The 16,363-nt window shown below is 35.3% G+C and overlaps 1 long non-coding RNA gene across 1 annotated transcript in view; it reads right to left on the bottom strand.

Annotated features, from left to right (window-relative positions):
* LOC121063708 overlaps positions 1 to 16,363 on the bottom strand; it is a 556,903-nt gene that overhangs the window by 365,910 nt on the left and 174,630 nt on the right. The window contains exon 2 of the long non-coding RNA XR_005816158.1: positions 15,824 to 15,911. This is a non-coding gene — a long non-coding RNA (uncharacterized LOC121063708). The remainder of the gene's footprint in view (positions 1 to 15,823; positions 15,912 to 16,363) is intronic.

Below are 16,363 nucleotides of genomic sequence, written 5' to 3'. Positions count from 1 at the left end.
ACAGCTCTCTGCCATTATCATCAACTAGCAAAGTTATCCAAAGCAATTTAATTGAGAAATATAGTAAGCTTTTACGAGGTTTCCCTAAATAAACTATGTAGTTCAGGTAAAAACAAAACAAAATAAAAAACTCATGGAAACACACAAAAATAAGAAAAAGTCCTAAGTATGATTCCAGACAACTACTTTAAAGGAACATGGCCATGATCCAAATTTGGTCCTTCTCAAAGAGCATTCAGATACCAACAACACATCAAATTTATTTAATGAACAATGAAAAAAATCAGTCCTGCCCTTTCTTAAGAATATTCAGAACAACCATGAAGTCCTAGAGAAATGGAAATGTATTTCTATCGTTGGCAATTGTTTATAAAAATTTGCCTTGCTTATTTTCATGCACATAAAATAGTTTAAACATATGACATATAAACCTAAAAAATTACAGTCTCTTTTCATGAAACCTGATAATTTGCTGGACCAGTAATTATGCAAGCTCTATTACAGACAGAGAAAATGTCTAAACATACACAAAATGCCACACTAAGCATCAAATCATATACATTTTCATTCAGTCACAACAAAATGATTTTAGAAGGGGAGAATATTAAATTTGGAACAAATAATGTATTTTAGAATGCATTAAATTATGATTTATAATATAAAATTATATAAAATTGGTTTCACCATTGGACTTTCAATTCCAATTTCAAACAAGAAAAAGAATACTGGGGCAGAATTGCACACATATATGTGATGTCATTGGGAATACTATTGTAGCACATGCATACATTTGTGTGTGTGCTTTGCTGTTTTGGCATCTTAATTCATTAAACTATCCTTTTATTTTATTATTATTCTTATTAATGTATTAATTAATTTATTCTTGTTCATTCATTAATTTATTCTAGTGGTGCTTCCTCTTGGAATTGTCAAAATCACATTGGAAATCATAATTTAGGTTACAAGATTCTTGATACAAGATTTCTTGATTTACTGCAGACATACGAAGGGAAATTCAGTGTACCGGTACTTAAAAGTAGGGAATGGTTTCATGAAGTTATAGAGGTTTATCATGAACTTGTCAAACATTAAGCAGCAAAATAAAAACTTCATTTCTTTGTACCTAAATTATACAAGTACAGCTTCTAAAATGTTCATATATTAACCTTCAGGCTTCTGAAGCACCTTCAGTTCTGTAACTCCTGGTGCACCAGGTGACAGTGGAGGCAAAAGGCAGTTCTCCGTCATGTTACACCCCCAGCTTGGTGGAGTCTTTTTCGTCATTCATATTGTTACCAAAGACAGGAGTAAGATCACAAGCCCTCTCAGAAAGTTTGGTGCACCCTCAAAAATTATCTGGACAACATCATCTCCAGCTGCCTTTTGGAGAGACACAAAGGCACATCTACCCCACAGAGCCACAGTCCAGAGCCAGAACACTTGAGACTTGTCTGTACTCTCTGGTGATAACTTTATGGCATTAAAAGAATATGCAACCTGTCAGCACACAGTGTAGCACACTCTTAATACTACTATAGAAGAATATGAGTAGGAAGAAAGAGAGAAGTGAAGAGAAATACTTCATATCCAGTATGTCTGAGAACATTGCTGTTGGTGAAGGACACTGCTTTTCAGGGTGGGGAGGCTGGGGGAAAGGCAACTCATAACTGGTACATTAAGAAATGAACCGGAGCAAGGATGACTCTGGAGTGGAGAAGGGCTTCGGGAATAATGCACCAAAACAAAATAAAGCACAAGATTTTAAAATGACAGCAGAGACAAGAAAGAAAATGTCCTGACTGATCCACACTAAACCACATGCCATAAAACAACGGAGACGTCCATAAAAATAAATGGCTGAAATCAGAGGAGACATTAAGGATATGATTAAGAACATTACTGCATAAACCTTGCAGTATGGTAGTACACTTATAGATGAGAGATATTCATCACACGTACTTGAAATGCTCTATTAGGTTGCAGAAGTTAGTGGCCTAGAAGTTAGGAGCCTATTTTAGGCTTTCTTCAAGTTAGGAAAAACAGGAAAGTCCTTCAAGAGAATGATTGAAAAGTTGCCATCTGGAGGCAACCCAAGGGAGACTATACCCCTAACATGAGTGTCATAATCAAATTAGATTTGGGGTTATCTAAAAAAATGCATAAATAATGTTATTCAGCTACTTCCACTCATGTTCTAATGAGGGTTTATGCCCTAAGGGTGAAATACACTTTCTTTACAACTATTTTAAAAGACCTGAATTTTAAAACTCACTCCATGTAGTAGTCAGAAATATAACAAACTTTCTACCAACATAAAAGATAGAGGAACTAGCATTTTTATGCTTCTTCTGAAATGCTGCTATGAAAATTAATCTTCCTTTTATTTTAATAGGAATTTCTACTTTATTTAAAAAACAGCAGCAATAAGATTTATAAGATTAGGTAACTAAAGTTTTAAGTGGTGTTTATATACATATATTATATATATATATATTTGCCTGGATGCCATCTTTAAAATTAATTTTTTAATAACCTTTCAGACTTACAACCTTAGTGAAATAATTTCTTTAACAGTAGTTCAAAGGTCTAATGTCACGGAAGAGGCTTTGAAATATGATGTGACCCCTTTTATTCTAGAAAATTAGTGTTTTTAAGAAAAAAATAATATCTCAAAAGTAAGAATGAGGAAAATATATGGAACCCAAGTCCCAAATAAGGTAGGAGAGTGGGCAGATAAACACAAATAATGTTTTTGCGATCTCTCTTCCTGTTTGATAACCTGCAGCAGTTCCAAAATCTTCAAAATCAGGCTCAAATAGTTTTTGATTTAGAAATGTGAGGGGGAACAGTGCCTCTGAACAGATATTTCTTCACTTCCAGGTGAAGAATAGACAGAAATTCTGACCACAGACACATTCTCCATTTCCTCCATTCCATTAAACAATAACTAATGAGCCTTTGGGACTGCTGTGAGTCCATATGCTTACTGAGTATTTTCAAATTACATAATCAGGCCCTTTAAAGAAGCAACTTTATATCGGTGTGTTCTTCTCAGTTCATAATCTTATTTTAAGTTCTTATGCAGTTAAAAGTGCCAGTAATTACACACCCTTTTGTTCTGTAATAAGTGAAACAACAGAAGCCTGATCCCAAGAAGCAGGGTAGGAAGGCAAAGCCCAAGCACAAGTCACACCATCTGCCTCCCTACACCTTGACAAGAAGTGGTTCTTTGTTTGGTTGCATCTGTGCACTGCAAACAGATCACACTTGCAAACAATAAAAAGCCAGCAGGTGGGAAGAAAAGCAATGGTCAACATGGTCCTAGGAGAAAGACTAAAACTGTTTTTTTTTTTTTTTTTTAGCCCATGACAGAAGCAAAACCCAGAAATTTCAGAACCAAGAACTTGCTAGACATTTATTCTGATGGTTTTCCAGGAAACCAGACTTTCATTATATTTGATTTTGTAAAAGTACAATACAATACAATACAATACAATGCAATGAATGCACTGGGGGGGTGGGGGATGGGGGGTGGAATGGAACATAAACGAAAAACCTGATCTAGTGTTACATATCCAAGCCTGTGGCCAGGTGAAACTTATTTCAAAGGATATAGTACACTGCCAAATAAAAGTGTTCGAAAGGTTAACTAAAGTTTTCTTTAATTTTCTGAAATTTAAATGTGATATTGCATTCAGGCTGTGCCTTAAATTCTCCAGGTAGATTTATTCAAGACACTATCTGGGGAATAATTCAATGAAGGGTTTACTTTGAGGAAAATGCCAACAAATTTGTGTGAATAAGAGCTCAGGTTTGTATGTCACCACCACCTCCTGCTCTGCAATGATATATCAACAGGCTGCATTTTCAAGCATCAGCATAGGATCTCGATTAATGCTCCATGGAATATAACAAAGAAATCATTTGAGCAGACAGGGATCAGGTTAGGAAAGCCAAAACCCTATTGGAATTAACAAAGCCCTGTTGGAATTAAATTTGGCCATCAAAGGCAACAAGAAAGACTTCTATAGGTACTTCAACGGAAAAAAAAAAAAAAAAAAAAAAAAAAAAAAGAGGAAGACAAGGGAAATTGTTGGCCCTCTCTGGAAAGAAAGAGGAGACCTGGTCACCAGGGATATGGAGAAGACTGATCATTTATTCAATGACTTTATTGCCTCAATCTTCACCAGGCAAGAGCTCCAGCCACATAGCCCAAGACACAGAAGACAAAGGCAAGGACTGGAAGAATGGAGAGGCCTGAGAGGTGGGCCTGCGTGAACCTCATGAAGTTCAACAGGTTGAAGTGCAATGTCCTCCAACTCTGCTGGGGCAATCCTAAACACAAATCCAGGCTGGGCGGAGAATGGATTGGGAGCAGCCCTGAGGAGAAGGACTTGGGGGTGTTGGTTGATGAAAAGCTTAACAACAGAATGATCTTTTATGACCCCACACGAGTTACAGTGGAGATATAGGTATGAGTGTTATGTTATCTACAAGTTGCTGATCTAGCTGTATAATGCAGCCACTTGTTTACATTTAGCCCCAGCGAAAGATAAGAGATGGTTGCTATTTTATTTATAGTAGAATAAACTTATTCAATGGGGTCTATTTAGCCAGTTTTGGCCCAAATATATTATGGTGGAAATTCACCAGTGAATATGGGAAATAATCTGATCTATAGTAGGGCTTTTAGAAATGTATATCCCATTCAAAGTAATATATTTGGTCTCACTGTAAGCAGCTCCTTAACACTAAGGAGCTACAAATTTCAAATATCAAATGTCAGATATTCACAGGAGTTATCAATAGTAACTCTGGATTTCAAATGTTGCTTTTATTTTTCAGGTAGTTTTTATTTGCAAAAGTAGAATTATTTTGTGTTTCAAACCCCTTTCCAGAAGACTGATAAACCACTTGAACAGAAATTGTCTGTATCACTATCTATCCTGTTATTGTTCAATGTACTTTTTCAAAAGAGAAAAGCAGTCCCACTACTTAAAGTTTGCTCATAAATGAAAACAGACATTTAAAAGATTTGTCAACCTCTTTAATACCTTTCAGCCCATCTACAAACCTTTATACAATCAATTCTAGAGCTGATCTGCATCCCTAGTAGACTTCAGTAATCATGATATTGCTAACATACTTGTGAAGCATGTTGGATGAAAACATATTGCCCAAAATAATAATAAAATCAAACGATAATATCAAAAAAGTCAACCACCTGCTTCAAGTAATTTGAGTTTTAAAATATTAAATTTATGTTCAAAAAGAAAGCAGAAACATGATTTTTCCCTCATATTTTCCTGTCATATAGACTATTGCATGATTTTAATTTATAATTGTAAGGCAAATTGTGATGCTAATAGAGATTTCACGGGATTCATGACTATGGTAATGGGTGTACACTGAAATCTTAGTGCTATTATGTTACAAACTTTATGTACAGGCTTTTCTATTTTTTTCTTCGCTTTCCACACTGTGAGTAACTGATTCCCTAATTTTGTATTATCCACAAATCCGTTATCACAAGAACAGCAGGAATGGCTGAAAAACAAGTATAAACTCTGGAGAGACTGCCACCTGTCTTCTTTATTTGATCTGCTAGGAAAAACTATGCAAATAATGCTAAACAAATGAAAGATTTGAATGCTTATTCAGAGATAAAACCAGTAAACAAACAGATGGTAAGAGACAGGAATAGGAGTTCAAGGAAAAAATGAAGTTTTATTGGTCAGTTGGATTCATACTGTCCCTATGAAGAGACTAAATAACTAGAGATAAACAAAAATAATGCTAAGAAATATATTAGCAGGTTAAACATTGTATAATATAGTAAGGATTGTTATATTTTCTGATTTTCATCTACATTTTTGTACATTAACCAAGATAAGTAATTGTTTTCAGTGAAGATGGGTTTTTCCATTTGCAAACTCAAGGTATAAAAAGGAGTTTGGCCTCTGGGCCAAATAGAAAAAAAAAACAGGTCTACAGACAAACCAACAAGATTTATTTTTATTTTTACTTCATTTTTTTCATCTTGTTAAATATTAGTAGGACTATTACAAAAGAAAGGGGAAAAGGTTCTTTTTCTTCATCATCTTTTTCTTTTTTCTTTTCTTTTTCGAGACATAAAATTACAAAAGAAAAGAGTGGAAGGAGATAGAGTAAAAAGAGAACAAGAACAGACAGAGAGACAGACCCATTCAATCCCATTGGGAATTAGAAGGACCGATGTTGTTTCTGTTCCTACTTAAAATGCCATACTATTTCTGTTGCAAAATATGGGAAAAGGAATATTAACCAAATTATTTTTTTTTTCTGCACAGTAAGTCTCCTGTCATTTTTGAACAAGATATTAAATGTGCTAGAAACAATACAAAACTTCAACTTCTTTTTATATGTCTTCATTTTTATTGCTATGATAAAAATCAAAAGCACAAATGTATTTGGTCTGATAGCAAAACCAAAGTGAAAATAAATTCTTAACACATTTTTTTTCTGGATAGAAGATTATCATCAATTTTTTTCCACTTTCCAATAGTTGGCCTTTTTCATCTTGTTTACCCCCTGAGTCTCTTCCAAATGGAAACATGTGGAAGAATCAGTAAATGAAACTGCTCAGCATGGTTGCCAGATTTTAAATATTAAAATCACTGGGAGGGAAATCATGCAAGCACATATAAATACATGAATAAGTAAGTCTAATGTTGGACTTATTGCCCAGGTCATCTAGTGCTAATTTATCCTTGAACATTACCCTGCACACCTGGCATTGGATCTAGTGCATGCTCATGATTTATCTGTGAGTTTACTGTAGCCGATTTTGTGGTTGACATCACCACAACTTGCTGTACAGATCTAAATTTACTTTCAGTGATTGCAAGCAGTTGCTGAAAAAAAAATAAAAAATAAAATAAATTGTTTAGAGAATATGTAGATAGTATGATATTTGGCTGTTAAAGCAGTATAGCTCAGATTACATGAAGGGTTTTGGCAACTCTCCCATTCAGATCTTTTCTAGTAAACTTCATCTGGTATGGAGGCCATAAGCAACTGATTAAAAGCTTGCCTTCTCATACCAGCATTCCAATAAAAATACCCCTAAGTATCTATTTTATGCTGAAGGAAAAATTCCAAGATATCTTGCGTAAGTCAATGAAATTTCTTTGCAAGAATTTTGAAGTAAAAAAGAAAGGAAGAAAGAAACAAACAAAAAACCCTGAAGACAAACCAAATTACATTCTCAGATGACACTACATAAAGCTTAATGGTTTCTGTGGAAGAACCTCAAGTTTAGGCTAGTATCACATAGATCAGAATTTCATATTAGATTTGACATATTTAAACACAAAATTATCAGAGAAGAAAAAGAAATCTGTTTATTTTGAACACCCCTACACAAACACAAACTGTACTATTATTTTGCAAGCTCATCACAACCCTGCAGCCTCTTTTGCAAGACCATTAGGGAGGAAGGTTTAGATAATTTGTTTCAGCATTAAATGTCTTGAGCAAAATGGGGTACATACATTCCTTCCAAGACTCCTCCCATGCTGTTTCACATGACTGTTTAAAGAATGAACAAATTAAACAGCAACAGATCTGTTTTTTGGCTCTCTGAGATTAACCAAAGTCAATGATTCTGCCCACAATATTTTGGGCAATACAATAAAATAAAAAAAAAAATAGTAAAAAAAAAAGACACACCTCCCATCTATATGGACACACCTCCCATCTAGTCACTCAGCCTTCTATTATTAATCATTATAACTTCAACTAGTCTACCAGCAGAGATTCCAATAACAGGGTAATTTTTTACTGTCTTTTCCCAGTACAGAAGTTCATGCTTTTCTGATCATTTTACAAAAGGGCAATACTGTCTACAAAGGTCAAGTCTGTCTTTTCTTCAAGCACAAATACTGTAATGCTTTGACCATTCAGCAGAGAATTTAAACTAAGTCACCAATTTTAAAGACAAGTATGTGTCTTCTGTTGCTGCATGCATAATGGCTCTTCATTGTACTCACGATCACATCATGGTCACCATTTAACCTCATTATTTTCTAAAGCATTTTGAGAGGCTCTGAGCTCAGAACAATGCTATATAGAACTGTCTCCCTACTAGAAGAGTAGTTGGCAATTTAAGCAATATAGAATGAGTGTTGTATATTGAAAAGAAAGAAAACTTATTGGTTAGAAGGAGAAGACAGCAGAGGGATTTTGTGGTCTCTTCTCAGATTTCCCTTTGCTTTGGTGACTGACTGCAAGGAATTTGTATGTAGATCAGATGGAAAAAAAATAATAATTGTGGATTCAACAGTGAAATGGAAATAAATTTATTTATTTAAGTAATATCCTTTGTATCACCTAAAGGGTTCATTGGACTATTTCTGAATTGTCAGTGCAAAGTAGAAAAATATCATTCCTCTCCCCAGTGAAAGCATCAACCTGTAGACATCTATACTATTCCCCACTGGGCCACAGTACTTCCATGGTGTCCTTCAGCACCTTAAATTCAGATATTCTGCACTGGAAATCCCTGTGTCACTGGAGCAGGACCAACACAAAGGAATCAACAGATTTCTTTCTACCCTTATTTCCTTGGCCCCATGCAATCTTTATGAAGAAAGGTAAATTTGAATCGATTTTCATATTATCCTCTGTCTCCCTGTTGCTTTCCCCTATGTCTCCTTTTGGACATATGACCCTATGACTCTGATATGCATCAGATTCCCTCAGTAATGTCTTTGATCTTAGAATGCAGAGGTGAAATTAGAGGATTATAGTAATTCCACATATTCAGAAGTGTTGTTCTTATGTAGTGTAAGGCTTCTTTCTCGTTATATAAAGTAAGCAAGTCCCTGTTGGGGGAGAGGCAGGGGGGATCAATATCTTTCTATGGAAGAAGAAAGGATTAAAGACATAAAAACATGACCACAACTTTAGATGAGATGTGGAAAGTGCACAGAGCAAAAACAAACAAACAAAAAAACCAACAACAACAACAAAAAAGCCATCAAGCACAAAATACCAAATAAAGATCTCCAGTGTAAGAGATTTATTTTTTTTTCTCCCAGCAGCCGAGGAGATTATGTGCACTGGAGAGAGATGCAGTTTCAGCTTTGCTTCAGTAGCTGTTTCCTCATCTTTGACAAATTCAAGAAACATAAACCAACAGTGGTGACATTGTAAGGGGTGAAATTGCAGAGCATAAAACAGAGCGATGACATTGGATTGAATATTGTTCCTGACTTGCATCATAGTAGTGAAGGTGTAAAAAAACATTACAGTTTGTCCAATGCCTGACATTTTTCTCCCTTTGGGACACCCTCATCACCAATGACAGCACAATGACCTTGTACCAGAATTTTTAGTAGAAAGGTGAAATCAAAGGGTAGAGCATTCAAATACAGTTATGTCTGCTACATATGCTAGTGTTCACCTAATATGCCTCATCAATGTTCACCTTAACTGTATTCACAAGTTACCTTCCTTTTTTCTTTTTTTAAAAAAAAAAGGAAATTAAAAAAAAAAAAGGGATGGTAATGAAATTTTGCTTCTCTTCAGCTCTGAATTAGTTCCAGACCTCCCAATTAACACCAATTTCATTTAAGTAAATGCTGGCTTCTGCAAATATTTTTAGTTATTAGCCTTTTGCTCATTTCAATATCCATTTAAAAGTTAATGTATAAGGTGTGAAAAGCACCAATGCAAAGATGTTCTAAAACATTAAGCTACAGGAAATTGGACATTAACCTCCTTCACAAATATTGCACATAATAAAACAGATTTCAATAGAAACTTGCATCTGATTTATCGCATTCAAGTTCAGCTGTTGTTTCAGGGGAAGTGTGAAACACACATTTGGTGAAAATGGGGGTCAATTAGGTAATTTCATTGAGTTTCTAGAAATGGAAAGCATCCACAATCACGAGTCATGTCAAAGGCAGCTACCCCTTTTCAAGCATGCTTATTGTATTGTTCTCTTTTAGGTAAAAGAGAACAATCACATCACTTAGTTTTATTTCTCACTATTCCAGCTCCTTCTTTTCAGCCCTGTATTCTCACTGTATCTCTAACTATGGTCATTTATTTAGTGATTGCAGTAATCTAACCTTAATATATTAAGTGTAATCACTCAGTCAGACTCTCCTTTTCTCCTGAGGGAACATCTATTAAAAAAAGGGCTTCTTGCCCTTCTGGATAATCTGGATACTTTGACTGTATGGCACTTTTTATTTACTCTCATTTTGTTAATCTGTGGTGAAGATGGCATGCAAGTCTGTTGTTTTAGTTTGAAAATTCTTCTGTAGTCTTTTGTTACAACTTTATAATTGTTATAGACTATGCTTTATAATTACAAAACCAGTTAAAAGTAGCAATGACTTAAAGTAATCCCAAAAGGTCAATCAGAGTCTGAGATAAAAAATTGTTTGTGTGTGTGTTTGTTTGTTTGCTTTTCAATAAGCAAATCTTTAGAATGTGACTTTGTTTTAATACATTTAATTGGTATTAAAAGTGTTTGACTGCATCAACACGCAGTACACAAATTAGTACTAATTAGTTTTCCTTCCATTTACAACTAAGAATATATTTCCCTTCATCCATACAAGAAACTATTTGGAATTCCACACAATGCATTTTGGGATGGGTATTTAATTATTACTACAGCCAAAAAGTCCTTTTTATCAAACAAGACAGAATCCCAATATGCTGTTAACCTCAAATCCAAGCTCCTGGCTATAGTAGCACCTTTTTCTCTATCCATGGTCCACAAAGAAGGTTATAATCTTTATAAATAAATTGACAACTCCAATATGAATGGCTTAAAAGAAGAAAAGATGATCAATACTGAGCTTATGAGAACCCACAGTACTCTGGATCTTGCTTCCAGCATAGGTGCTGCTCCTAAGAACAGTCTCTTGGGCACAACTAAGAAAAATATCAAACTACTTTTAAGAAGATGACACGCACTGTGCAAACGATTTATCTAGGAATTGCTGGACACTACAGGCATAGGAAGTAGTAACGATTTTAACAAGTAGTCATTTTTCTTGTATTACAAAGGAAGAACCAATTTATCTGACATCTTTTGCTTCATAAATTATCTCCCAGTTAGATTTTTTTTTTTTTTTTTTAACAGAGACAGGTTGTAAGGTATTGTCATATATCATATTAGGATAAACAGTTCTTGTCCATTAAGTTTTCTAGTTAGAAGTACTTTCTTTAACTACAGATGAAAGCTTTAAAGTATTAAAAGCAGGAAAAAGATGGATCAGTGGCTTCATTAGCAATGACTGGCTTCTCTGTCAAAATGTCAAGTTTCCTACTAAAATAAATAAATAAATAAATAAAATTCTGCTTGTCTTTTGAAGAGACATGAGCTAATTTGAAGACTAAACAATTATTTTGCACATTTTATATTTAATCATTCAAGTTCATCTCAGGTGCTTATCTCATTGCTCATTTTCTATATTCACGATGGAATGGAGTCAAGTAACTCATTTGTGCCTACTTTTAGGATTTTTTTGTTTTGTTTTTGAATATGAAAAAAACAAGGAATATTATTTCTAAAAACACACTAGATCATTTTGATTTCACAACTAACTTGGTCATAGAACAGAATGGATTTTACATTTTCAAGTAATTCTGGTACGTTTGCATCATATCTTTACATGGAAAAAAAAAATCTGATGGAATAAGCAAAATTCTCACGCCAATGATAAAATGATCTAACCCACAAGGCGATACCAGAAGATATATATTTATGAATCTGAGATAATAACCTGAAAGTAATTAAAATATTGCCTACTATTTATGTTGAATTACAATTATTTAGATAGCTTCATAAGCAGAATAAAAAATAATTTAAATTTAAATATTAAGTAGAAAATTGCAATGTGAGTTAGATAACTCTCTTTGAATCATGTTTATCATCTTGGTCTAAATCTTGGAAGATGATTACACTTTTCTACGCCAGTATAGTTTTACTTTCTCTGAAAACAAAATGGAGGATTCCACATTCAGAGAGAAAGAGAATTTGAAAAAAAAAAAAAAAAGTAAGAATGTTAACTGAATACTGTATCTTTCTATCTTCCCACATTGGTCAGAGTAGAAATCCGTTGAATGCTGTAACTCCACCACACCTATTGCCTCTGACTTTCCATCAAGTGGACAGGTGGTTCTCCCAATACCTAGTCTTCAGCCAACATGGCTTCACTAAGGGCTGATCGTGCCTGAAAAGTCTGGTGGCCTTCTATGACAGGGTGATAGCATTGGTGGATAGGGGAAGAACGACAGATATCATCTACCTGGACTAAAGCAAAGCATTTGACACTGTCCCCCATGATATCCTTGTCTCAAAATTGGAGAGGTGTGGATTTGACAGATGGGCCACTCGGTGGGTAAGGAAAGTTGCACTCAGAGTATTGTGGTAAACATCTCAATGTCCAGGTGGAGATCAGTAATGAGTGGTGTTCCTCAGGGGTCAGTATTGGGACTGGCACTATTTAACATTTACAGTGACATGGACAGTGAGACTGAGTGCACCCTCAGCAAGTTTGCCAATGACACCAAGCTGTGTGGTGCAGTCAGCATGCTGAAGTCAAGAGATGCCATCAGGAGGGAACTAGACAGGCCTGAGAGGTGGGCCTGTGCGAACCTCATGAGGTTCAACAAGGCCAAGTGCAAGGTCTTGCGCCTGGGTCAGGGCAATCCCAAGCACAAATACAGACTGGGCAGAGAATGGATCAAAAGCAGCCCTGGTGAGAAAGACATGAGGGTGTCAGTTGATAAGAAGCTCAACATGAGCCGGTAATGTGCATTTGCAGCCCAGAAAGCCAGCTTTCTGTATCCTGGGCTTCATCAAAAGCAGTATGGCCAGCAGGGCAAGGGAGGGGATTCTCCCTCTCTGTTCTTGTGAGACCCCACCTGTACTACTTCATTCAGCTCTGGGTACAGTACCCTTAATAGAAGAAGTACATGGACCTTTTGGAGCAAGTCCAGAGGAGGACCATAAGGACAATCAAAGGCCTGGAGCACCCCTGCTGTACAGACAGCCTGAGGGAGTTGGGGTTGTTCAGCCTAAAGAAGAGAAGACTCCGGGGAGACCTTATAGCAGCCTTCCAATACCTAAAAGGGGACTACAGGAAAGCTGGCGAAGGTCTCTGTCAGGGAGTGTAGGGATAGGAGAAGGAATGATGGTTTTAAACTTAAAAAAAAAAAAAAAAAAGGCAGATTTAGATTAGATATAAGGAAGAAATTCTTCACTCAGAGGGTGATGAGGCACTGGAACAGGTTGCCCATAGAAGCTGTGGATGCCCCATCCCTGAAAGTGCCCAAGGCCAGGTTGAATGGGGCTTTGAGCAACCTGTTTTAGTAGAAGGTGGGGGTTGGAATTCGATGATCTCTTGTCTGTTCCAACACAAACCATTCTATGATTCTATGATTTACAAAACAAAGATATATTCAAGAGTATACAGAGGATACACACCATCATCCAAACAAGAGCATAGCTCAATCAAAGATTATATTTGTACCAAGGAATAAGAAAAAATATATTAATCAAAAGCCAAAATCTTAGCAGGTCAAACACACAATTTTACACCTTTTAATACTTTTTGATGATAGTGATTATTCTGCACAGTCTGTGAGTAGCCAGTCACTTTTGATAATGTTTCCTCTCCAAAGACCAGAGAATAACATATTCACTCAAAAGCAAAAAAACTTTAACAAATATCTACTACACAATTCTTCTGAAAATGCTAGGTCCATCATCCTTCAAGGATTGCTAATGGTGACACCACATCTGCCAGGAGGGCTTTACATAGCAAGACTGCATCAATCTGCATTATGCTGGAATGCTTATGTACAAGATTAACAGATTCCTTCCTGAAAGGATACTGATACATCAAGGGGTCTGAAACTGCAGTTACAGGCTTCTAGTTCTTGCTACATTGTATAGACACAATTTGCAGTGCAAAAGTCATCATTACAGTACATGTACTCTGTGCCTGATTTTTATTTGCATGTCTAATACATGGAAATTAGTAGACAGAGAACATCCCCACCAGAGAGAAAGGTGAGAGGAAAACATGGCCAAAAAGATTTTGTTTAGCTCAGGTAGGCTAAACAGTTCTGAATTTCTTTGTTGTGAAAGAAATAGAGTAAGATCACCATCTCCAAAATATAATGCTCAAATTAGGCTTCTGTTGTGAAACTTTCCCCATTTCTCAGAGGAACCTGCCTCCATCCACCGATTAGAGCAGGTCTTATGGGAGTCTGGCCTCATTACTTTTGGGGAATATCACTGAAAGACGTCATTCAGAATTCTGTAAACATATGTCTGCAGTGACTATGCAGACAGGCATGTCTCCACTTTCAGAGGGTTTCACTTTTCTTTTGGTAGAAGGGTGTTTTTTGTTGTTGTTGTTTTTGACTTTATTATTATTATTTTTTTTTTTTCTAGATCACTTTTGAGAGCTAGTGATATACAGTAGCAACTTTTAGGCTGACAACATTTCTGCAAACAACAGACACAAGCTGAATACAGCAGTACATTCAATATAATCTAAACTATTCTACAAGAAGCAGTAACAACATAACCAGAGCCACACAATAATATGACAGGTTTGGATCCCAACAAGGCAGTATAAAGGAAAATAAGATCAATGTTCAGTTAAAATATTTTGCTTTAGCTTCTGGGACTTGTTTTATAGTATTTTCCTTAGTGGGGTGAATGTGTACATAGTTACAGCTCATCTTCTAAAACTTCACCCTCCTGAAAGGAGCTTTCCATTTCAAGATTTTCCTATTCCATATCTTTTCTGTTTGTGCTAGGCTCAGATTTTTAGAGATGACTCCATCTGTATTGCTTACAGAGGTATGTCCCCATGCTGTCAGTGTCAATGAGGTTACGTTTTGACCAAGGAAAAAACGTTAGTGTTTTCTGTTGGTGGTGTTGGTTGTTTGTTTTCCTAAACTACATTGTCTTTCTAGTATTGCATTGCATTGTAAGTTAAAATCTCAAAACAGTCTAATCAGCTATGAAATATCCCTTTGAAATTTTGATTTAGTCTCTGTGAAGGGTCTTGAAATGCAGATTACGGAACGGCAACTGTAGACTAAATGCATCCCTTCAGTCTTGAGAATACTTCTTCCCCCACCCCCCCTAGAAATCAGTTAAGAAATATTTATCTGCATGCCCCAATTACTTCAATATTAAAGTAGAGGATATAGAGGATATTTTTCTGTGGGAACAGTGTAGAAATTTGTTATTGAGTACAACAGCGTCTTAGAGGTAGACACATAATACCTAAGAATTTCAAATCTGAATCTTATTTGCATCTTAGAACACATAAGTGTCATTACCACTTCTGGCTTTATTTAGAACAAGATAAGAGAATCACTTCATTGGTACCTTTCTGAAAATTCTTTGTAACAGCAAAAGAGAATTCAGTACAAAATCCACAAGAAAACTGGAAGAACAGACACTGCAGGATTTATATCTATTTCAGTAAGAAATAATAAAAAAAAAAAATATATCAACCCAGGATGGATTAGAGTTAACAATGAAACATTTGTTAAAACTTACTTGCGAAAAATTTTCAAACTGGTAATTTTTGTTTATTTAAAAAGTATTAAATAATAAGTAAGTAGGGAACATTTACCTGAAGAATATAGAAAGAAATTTAATTAAAATAAACAGGTGTCTCAATGAACTTTGTGTCCCATTCCTTAGAAGTTAGAATATTGTTGTTTTCCAACTCTAGGTACAGCTATACATTTCAGCAAGAAAAAGTTTGAAAAGAAAAGAGCTTACCTATGACAACAAGGTCTGTAACTGCATCAATCACGTCTTCACTTCAGAGTCATCAATAGATTAATGTTGTCTGGAGGACTACAGTGTCCTGTAATGACAAGTTATAAATCATATGAAAAAGAAATCTGTCATGTCCAGACAACAATAGCACAGAATAGCCAAAATTGGAATCCAGAACATTATGTTCATCTACCATCTCTACACAGACACCTAGAATGCATATATTAGTTTTTCATTTTGGCATGACCTATAGACCGAGGAAGTGGAAAGACAAAATAATATTGTAATATGGGTAAAATATATTCAAAGTTTAAGATTAGCCTTGACATTAAATTACAATTAATTTATTTTTAGAAGAGCTAGTGGAAGAGGAATAATTCAATTAAGAATTTCTAACATCTCTAATTATCTAAAATATATTTTTACATGTCATGTCATATCTTTGAGGTCAAGTATCTTGAAGTTTTATTGACTAAGCAAAAAGTGTTATGTTGATATAAAGTCAAAATTATTCTCATGCCAGGGTAGTATAAAAAATTT

Source organism: Cygnus olor, chromosome 1 (genome assembly GCF_009769625.2).
Source record: "Cygnus olor isolate bCygOlo1 chromosome 1, bCygOlo1.pri.v2, whole genome shotgun sequence".
Lineage (NCBI taxonomy): Eukaryota > Metazoa > Chordata > Aves > Anseriformes > Anatidae > Cygnus > Cygnus olor.
Note: the sequence above shows the minus strand (reverse complement) of the source record. Positions and strands in the feature narration are given on the sequence as shown.